Source organism: Mizuhopecten yessoensis, unplaced genomic scaffold (assembly GCF_002113885.1).
Source record: "Mizuhopecten yessoensis strain PY_sf001 unplaced genomic scaffold, ASM211388v2 scaffold10087, whole genome shotgun sequence".
Taxonomy (NCBI): domain Eukaryota; kingdom Metazoa; phylum Mollusca; class Bivalvia; order Pectinida; family Pectinidae; genus Mizuhopecten; species Mizuhopecten yessoensis.
This window is the reverse complement of record NW_018408372.1, coordinates 157,916-167,895: the sequence shown is the minus strand read 5'-3', so window position 1 is coordinate 167,895 and position 9,980 is coordinate 157,916. Positions and strand designations below refer to the sequence as shown.

The 9,980-nt window shown below is 38.1% G+C and overlaps 1 protein-coding gene across 2 annotated transcripts in view; it reads left to right on the top strand.

Annotated features, from left to right (window-relative positions):
- Nucleotides 1-1,644: 1,644 nt before the first annotated feature.
- Nucleotides 1,645-9,980, top strand: part of LOC110459495 — a 40,091-nt gene continuing 31,755 nt past the window's right edge. The window contains exon 1 of one of the 2 annotated variants that reach the window (XM_021511777.1): nt 1,645-1,812. The gene's annotated coding sequence lies outside the window, so the exon portion shown is untranslated. Of the gene's footprint in view, nt 1,813-9,231; nt 9,414-9,980 lie in introns of those variants that run through there. The other variant, XM_021511778.1, reaches the window with a different exon arrangement.

The following is a 9,980-nucleotide window of genomic DNA, read 5'->3' as shown; positions in this document are numbered from 1 at the left end:
ATACTTCATTAAGTAAGAAAATAAAATCTGACGTTGCTGAGATAACGGAACAAAATAAATTGCGAGAAGAAATATAAACGTTATATTTTTACTTATATGCTGACAAAAAAAGTTGACATGGATGGATTTAACCTAATTAAACAAATTGTGACATACATATGACACTGCCTCACTTGGTGATCGAACGGCCCTGTATAAAAGCATTGTTCCATACAGTTAATGAGTCAAAACATACCGAACATCGACGTTAAGTTGGTCTTTTCCGTCTTTGCGTATTGCAGAGTTATCATCTCTTGGGAGCAGGTATTGATTGTTACGTCACTGGTTTGTGTGAGAAAATTACGTCGTTTTCTCAAAAATTGATGACGTTCCTCTCACAAACCAGTGACGTAACAATCAATCCCTGCTCCCAAGAGAAGAAAACTCTGCAATACGCAAAGACGGAATACCACAAAATTTTGAATTTTGAAATCATTTGTATTAATATCTGACCATTTATGTACTTATGTATACATTTTGTTAGTGTATAACGAATTATGTCCTTAAATGTTATTGTCAGGCCTTAAATATAACTTATCCCTTCCTGGGCCGTTACACAAATTCTGAATTGCGGATATTAATAATGTAAATAAAGAATTAGATTCCGTTTGGTGTTATAAGGCTTAGCGCGCTATCAACAGCTTCGGTCGTTATATCAATCAAACTATATATTATAATAAATGCCATTAGCTAGATGGCTTCCCAACTGCATACTACTGTTTGGGAACAGACATAAAGTACGGTTTACTTAAATCTCTTACACCAGGCGACTCTGAAGGGTTACTATGGTTTATACGATAACAAGAATTATAACCGTTTTACCAAAGGGGAGTAAACCAAGAGTTACAAAAGTACAAAAATGTCGATATAATGTCAATGGTACATACTGAAACAGAGTTATCTCTCTTGCAACAGCGGACATATCTGTGATAAAGTGGACTACATAAAACATAAGGTTCCCGTAGACTGCAGTAGCTGTGACAGCCTCTCCGCATCTAATGATCATGAGCTGTCCGACCTTAGAGCGTGACCTGGAGGCCCGGTAAGCTGGCGCTTACCCATAACTACAAAATCTGTGAATACGCGTGGAGTTTTTGTATATAGTTCAGCTGTAAAGACATTTTGTATTTTTCAAATTTTACACTTAAAACAATTAGTATTTGTGTGTGGTATATGTTCTTTTTTACAATGTTTATTATCTGTATCATATAAGTCTGAATATTTCTTAATCAAGGACATGTTGTTGTATAGAGCGATACAACTCCATCCATTTCCGGAGACATCTTGTGAGAGGTGTTACATTTCGTTAATTAATTCTGATGGTTTCCGGTCTGTACACTTGTGAGTGGTGCTGATGAGGGAATACATACTATCACGTGACCGATTACGTTTGAGTGCGGTAGTAAAACATCGTAGAAAACCCAAGCCAGCAAAAGACACATTCCGTGTATACGGCGATATCGTCTGATTCATCGTCGTAGTTTCATGGATTATTGGCGTAAGCCCCGACAATTCTTAAGTTATGAGAGTTAAATTGAAAAAATACATGATCTGCTAATGCTTTTTCAAATTCTCTTATAATTATCAAAAATATTTAGACGCGATATAAATACACTTAACAAACATCCGCGTACGCGTCACAGCAGGTTGAGTGTGACACGTCACAGTCACGTAGACATACAATACCATGTAAAGGACGGGCGTTTATGACTGACCGCGCTCTGGTTGATACGGAATTCATTGGATCTAGAGTAGATATTTTGCTGATGGCAGGTAAGTTAACTCAAAACTATATACCTTAATATTCCTAGTGGTACGCTTTTCTTTGTATGCGTACGTAACCATATATTTTCAGTTTCATAATATATCTCGAGAGTATGGCTTACATTGAACACTTGTGGTCATGGTATTTAAATTAAGAGATAAAGCGACGGTGTACACTGATCATTAGGTCCGAGGAAAGAATATGCTTCTGTATCCCACTGCATGTTGCCGTAAGAGGCGACCAAGGTGGGGACCCCTGCAGAATAGGATACTTTCTAGCCCGAGTTTCATCTGATTCTAACACCAGACTTAGACATTTTGACATATAGATGTGTGGTTAGGCCGAGTTTCCTCTGGCCCTAACACCACACTTAGACATTTTGACATATAGATGTCTGGTGTTGGGCCAGAGCGCACTGCTATATGAAAACGTGAAATTTTCCGACATACAGCTAGATACTTTTGCTCAAGTGACGTTCACGAATCCAAAATAGATCTACTGCCTCATTACAACACGTGGGATCTACACATTTCGGAGAGGTCTACCTAGACACCGTCTTCTGATGACTTTGGCAAGTACGTTAAACTCCAGACAAACAGTAAGTCACACATGCGATAGAACGCTCAATGCAATGTATTTCATGACTATGTGACCGGGTGAGGTGTCCTGCTCGGTTTCTTCTGCAGTTTGTTTCAGTGATGTAGCACTATAAAGTCGGCATCAGTTCCGCGATATCACAAGGAGACAAACACGAACATAATTATCGCAGCCTCCCAAAATACACACGCATACATTACACGCATGCATCTTGCACACAGGGTAGGTCGTCCGTAAATGACCGTAGCTGTTACGATACTAAACCAAATCAAACCAAATTTGTTCCAACTATGCTATAAATACTACTACAAATAATTTCATGGCAAATCTCTCCTGGCCGAATGCATGATCTAGCTGGGCTAATACTAAGATAGCATGCAGCGTCACCTCCATCTACAATGTTCTTAATCAGTTTTCTCGCGTTCATCAGAACTTGACTGTCGTTCATAATATGGCATTGACTGCCCGACTATCAAAACGTATATCTTTTTTTGACCTTGATATTTTATATTAATCACAAATGAAAGTTATAAAAGTAAGAGTTGAATCGCTTAAGACCGGGGTAAAGAAAGTGCCTAAGTATATTTGGGTTGTAAATGCAGCTTCCGTGCAGGTAACACCTATCTAACCCAACGAAATGCTGTAAAACAGGACGTCGCCTAGTTTCCTTTTGCCATTTTCTTACGCGGACTAGTTGGTCAGGGTTTAACGTCCTACATGTATAAACAGCTAAGGTTATTTAAGGACGTGCCTCCATGTGTGTTGTGTATGCGTGAATGTGTGTGTGTGTGCCGTAGACGTGGTATATTGGTGTATTTGCCATCTTGTGATAACGCAAATCTGATGCGGACTTTCTAGTGCTATCTCACTGAAGATTTCCGCCCGGTCACACCATACTGACAACTTCTTACATGGACTAGAGGAAGGTTTCAACAAGACAAAAAGAGCAGTACGCAGTTTAATTAAATAGCAAGTCATTTCCAAACTTTATTTAGTTGTTTCAAAGGACTACTTCTTCAAAAGAGTTCTTTGACATTGCTGTTCTGTATTTGTTATGGACTTGGTGTTTGTGTTGTACCCAGTATAATGTGACAGTACCATGGTACATCTACATGTATTGCAGCGAGGTAGAACTCTGAAGTAGGCATCAGATTCTTGCTATCGCATAGAGACAAACACGCCGCATCCAGCTCGCACTCATGATACGTCCTGAAATGACCTGGGCTGCTTGTAGGATGTTACACCCAATCACACCTACGTATTTGAATACCATTTAATACGTTCAATACTCACAGACAACCTGATTTACTGCCGTAGACGGAGCTGAACTACATACCAGGGATTTTTAACCACTCCTCTGAGATGTCGGGTCTACCGCTACTACAATTTTGATTGACTGTCATTGATAGAAAAAGCGTCTGCCATACGCTCTCATCATAGACATTCAGGGGTTATGCTTACTTGAGAGCGAAAGTGAACGTAACCTCTGGATATCGAGGATGTACGCTCTAGACTTCACCGCCAACTGGGTCTGTCTAGCGATGAAGATGTCACACCGCCGATTGGGCTAGTGAAGCACACCATATCCCAACGCTGACCGTGTCAGGTAAATTATGTATACCTCACCCCCCTACTCGGTACACATCACCGCCGATCTGTTTTGTCAACTGATCCACCGCCGGTCAAGTCAGTAAAATTTTCAAATTAAAGTTAACCCCGACATGTTCGGTTAAACATTTTAGAACTCACCGCAAAAATGACTTGTGCAACGTTGACACATTACCGCCGACCGCGTCTATCGAACGGCCCTCGGGCCTGTTCGTGATAGAACGATGTTGCAATACTGTATTGATTCGGTTTATGTAAACACAATTATCTCGTTATATCCAATTTACTGTAGTTTAAGTGAGTGACACACCATGTGGGCCCTTAAATAGCTTCCATAAAAAACGCATAGCCTCATTACGACATCACGATAAGATTTCACATTAAAAATCTGATCGCCATTTCCTAGAAACATCCTAAATCACAACATTACAAACATCTTTTTTATCGATTATTTTTGTATACTGGTAATGTCTTTGCACATCAATACTGCAGTTAAAAACATATTTGTTATATATGACCCGCGAAATAAAAATAAAATGGACGCGTGAAGTTATTTTGATAAAAGGTTGACATTTCTTGATATTGATCATATTTTTTTTTATATACAATGTAATTATATTTTTACATGTGGTTAAGGATAATCGCTTTTTTTTTATATATATATTTCAATACAACGAATGAAACAGGCGTTATCCGGAGCCTACGAGGAAGATTTTCTCAAACGGCGTCGTAGAAATATAAATCTTCCGGCTTGATCAGTGTCAAGTTGATAGTCAAGATATTAAATTTGGACATAAACAAGTAATCTATGAAGTGTTCATTGTTTGGTAATTCAGCACTTCAACGTATTTTCACATAGTGACGCAACTCGTCAACATACTTCCACATAGTGACACAACACGTCAACATATTTTAACGTAGAGACACAACACGTCAACATATACTCACATAGTGACATAACACGTCAACATATTTTCACATACAATGTAGTGACGCAACTCGTTAACACATTTTCACATATTTACATAACACGTCAACATATTTTTGAAATGGTGTTGTTATTCTCACAATATGTTTTTGTAACTTTGTATTAATATGTTTATGACGGACTTTTCTCTTACGCGGATCACTTTTGTGTGGACACTATTTCCGGTTTTGGACGTCACCTGGCGCGATCAAATGTTCTTTTTTGAGACAATAGGTTCCCAAGTGCTGGGAAATGGGAAATTCCGTTCTTAAGTTCTTCTTAAGTCGTTCTCAACTTCTTATCATACTGACAACCAATGATAATGAATTTATCATTCTACCGGTAGGTGGTATTAAGTAGTATATAGATGATAAATGTCCCTGTAAACAAAAGACTCCGACCAAAACCCCAATTCTACAGTGCCCTCACATCAGTCCTCTACTACAACATGCAGTGGGACCAATGCCAGACGTGATGTAATACCAAGTGAGGCGTTACACACGTGATGTAATACCAAGTGAGGCGTTACAGACGTGATGTAATACCAAGTGAGGCGTTACAGACGTGATGTAATACCAAGTGAGGCGTTACAGACGTAATGTAATACCAAGTGAGGCGTTACACACGTTATGTAATACCAAGTGAGGCGTTACAGACGTGATGTAATACCAAGTGAGGCGTTACACACGTTATGTAATACCAAGTGAGGCGTTACAGACGTGATGTAATACCAAGTGAGGCGTTACAGACGTTATGTAATACCAAGTGAGGTGTTACAGACGTTATGTAATACCAAGTGAGGCGTTACAAACGAACAGGTTGGTTGGTTGTACAGGATTTAACGTCCCGTTCTCCTTCTCTTTGACAGAATGCGTTAGATAGGATAAGTTGGTTTCATTCTACAGAGTTGACTTGAAATACGCCAAAATCATAACTGAAATAAGCCTTCTGGTTGCCATGGTGGCGCGGAAAGGTTAATGATCACTTAATTGTACATGCTCCACCCCTGATTAATATTCATGAGAAAAAGTGGCCCTTATTTCTCCATACGACATACACACAAACATGGTGATACGTCCTTAAATAACTTTAGCTGTTGATAGGAAGTTAAACAAAATAAAACCAAAACGTCTTTACATGATCTCCGCAGCTAAAATTCACTAAACACTTTATATTTACATCCAAACCAAAAAATCAATAACAATATATCTTCCATTGACCTGTTAATTACTGCTCATAAGACAAATTAAGAAATCGACTACAAAGACAATATCGCTAATGAGTTTTTCTAATTGTAATGGGTGGGAAAAAGGAGCATAACTAAAGCTTCATCTATGAGCTTAATTGGTGATTCCTGAACATGGTACCGGCGCGAGAGCCGAAAGTGATAAAACCACAAGAAGAATACGTTAACGGAAACATTTAGGATGACCAATTCGCGTCGGTAAAGTTAACGCTTGTTCGTCCAATATTGTGCTACATTAAAAGTGTGTTTTCTTCAGGATATTTTTCTAATTTATGCATGATTGCCTGTTGACTTGCAACAGATGGTAAGACGAACGTAGATTTTTGTTTGTGTACGGATTTTCCCACTCTTAAAAGCTAAGGCTTTATATAGACGGATGTTTGGGGAGACGAAGTAAATAGAATTGTAAATAAGTAGAAATGAAGAAAAGAGGTCCGAGGTATTGTAAGGGGGTGGGGTTTAGCAGATTAATGTTGTTCTCCCAACTGTCCCCTAAACAGAAAACTCCTGTATTTGGGGTGATCACTCGTTCGTTGCCTTTTATACTCCCACGATACAGCAGGTCTTATTCTTTCCCTTTACATGTAGGTTTACATTATAGCAGATTGTACATGTATGAATGTAGACAAATTTAAGCTAGTGTCTGGTTGATGTGGCTTTCAAAATTTCTTACGTTTTGTGAAGTTGTCGATGATAAAAAGAAAAAGCTAGGAAGTCTGGAATTTATTCGATGTTTGGTGCGATAGCCAGGAGAAACGGGTTCTCTGACCAGTTTGTTTCACAGAAGGGTTTTTGGCCTTCAAGTATTTATTCTCACATGTTCTTAAAATTACCTCTTCCTAATTACTTGCATCACCAGTGAAACTATATCCTTATAATTCACAGTGAGTGTATTTAAGTTAACGAAGCTCCACACTATTTTATCACACGTGCACGAATGCTATCAACGTTATATGATTAATTTCAAAGAGCAGTTTTCAACAATGAATAAGGATTGGATTACTTTAGAACATCATTGTCAACAATTCAGCTCGATTTTTAAACGTAAAGTAAACAAAGGAAAGTAATTAGTTCTTTCATGGTATTTAAAAAAATATTATTTCAAAATATTGAAACCAGTGACGTAACATGTTTACTAAAAGAGTTTCAAGCATTGAAGCGGATATAGGGGCTGAACCGCAGTCGCTTGGTTACTGAAAATACTTGGACAGACCTCGGGGCCTGAAAACATTATAAGGTATATTACTTGTTTTTCCTCTTCCGTTTTAAACTGAGGGAATATATTTTACGTTCCGTATGTTTTACAGATGTCGTCTTAAAGCAAAATAAAAGCCTCACGCTGAGAAAGTAGACGTTGGTTGCCTTGTTAGTACTTCAGATGATTCGGGTATAATGTGATGGCCCTGCTGTCTGATTGATACTGTTTGTTGATTAAATGTTATTGTAACTGTATCAGACATCCCTTCCTCTGTCCGTCGGTCGTTTAGAGTGGACAATATTGTCGGATATGGGGACTTCCGGCATTTATCGGAATTCAACGATTTTTCTTATCGGGAATGGAACAAAAACAGTGGCGCTAATAGACGAATGTGTGATTAATTATATCTGACACGAACAAGTATGGATTTTTATAAAAATCACCAGAGAAGGGAACGTTTGATAACTTGGTGTTTTTTTTGGCATTTTGATTAACATCTAATCAACATCTATTGTCGTTTATGAATAGGACGACCGCATTATAGTACAAGGAAGTGCAACTTAAATATAAAGGGTATTTAAATATTTCCTAATATCCTTAAATGTGATTTAGTCTAAATTGTAATGCAAACATGTGACAAATGTTTAAATTCATTGTAGGGGTCAGAGTCTATGGAATACATCGATGTCTTTTGCAAATGTCCAAATAATACTTTTTAGCCTAAAGAATTGAAAGAAACTTTCATATCTGGAACTTGGAGTGGTCGGACTTTCTGTGAAACATCACATAATTTGAAAGAAGAAATATGTTATTTCAAAACTCTATTCCGGGGAAAATTTCGTCGCAGTTTAACTTTCGCCTTTTTCGTCCTACGTAAGAAGGGCGAATTTATCATTACAATATTTTACGTATTATACAAAGTGACTAAATGTGAGGGCAAAATTAACACTGCATAGTTGTGTTTTGACAGGTAAAGGGCGTAAGTTTGGTCCTGGTGAACATTGTCCTCGAGAAACAATGTATACCGTTTAGATTTTGCCGCGGTTTAACTTTCGCCCTCCGTAACGAGGACAACTTTATCATTACAATAATACACATACTCTACAAAGTTATTAAATTTGTTTTGACATGTAAAGGGCGTAAATTTTACTTGGTGAAAGTTGTCCACATAGTTGAAATATAGTATGCATAAATAAGTAACAAAATATGTACATTGAACTTAAAACTTTACAGAAACAGAAAAAAATGTTAGATTAAATGATCATCCAATATCTGAGCTTAATCCCCTAGACTGCGAAATCCGCATCATGGTGATATGATCTGTAAGAGCTAAACACACGTATACCAAAAGGCAACACGTCTAAACCATAACTGGAATGATAAATAAAGATTTAGAATCTTAAATGACATGTTTTGATCTCCATCATTTCCATGTCCTTCATCATTAAAATAAACTCATTTAACCTATGTATACATTGTAACAATAACCACCAATACTAGTTCATGTTAGTGTCTAATAAACTTGTAAAGTCTGTGATAAACTACTAGCATGTATTATTGTCACAGACGGCTGTTGTCGTGTAATTTTGTTATAGAAATACATTGTTTACACCCACTGTTGATCATACAGTTAAAAACGATGTGTTGGACATGATTTGCTACTCGGCACAACAGCGGAAGCCGTAATGAGATGTCCATGTGGATTCAGATTGTCACTGAAATGACTCCCGCCCACCATTCGCCTCCGATCGATGATCCCGCACGCCTTTGTTACTGGAAATCCACACGCCAATGTTTGCCAATAATGTCAATACCCAACTCTCGTTATTCAACATCGGTGCCGAGACTTCACCTGGGTAACAAAACAAACGCTTGCATGATTACGAATTTGGAAGGTACCGCTTAAAGAGTGTGCAATACCTCGATCTAGGATAATATAGCACAGGATTTTCGATAGATCTCGATGGATTTATAAGGATATTGGCACCAGTGGGTAAGTGTGGCATTACAATTATTGCAGGACTGTATTTAAGCTAGATGCTGCAGAAGTAATGTATCGGCGACAGACATCTATCGACCGGTGAACCGATCAATACCTGGTACTATTGGAAGTATATTCTCCCCGCTGCTGGGGACGAGATCAGGGTGATTGGCCACAGTGATAATGTAGTATCAAATAGCATGTCCTCCTCTCTTGTGAAACTCTACTTTCATTAATGAAGATTGTTCCCTAGGTCTGTCATCCACACTGATAATTCTGGAGTAATGCAGAACCTCCATTGTCGGGTCTCAATACACTAGGTTTATATTGTACGTGACACGAGTATGATGTATACGTTAATATTTGATTAATTACAAGACATGCGTATGTCTGATATTTCATTACCATATTTATTACACCCCAGAACACATAACCATATTTCCCATATCTCTTTACATTTACATTTACTTTGATGTTTCTACTGCGACACGTCCTATTATACGTCACAACCTTTTTTCTGGACGGATCGGACGTTTAAATCGACCGTTACAATGTCAATACACATTATAGGGGGGGGGG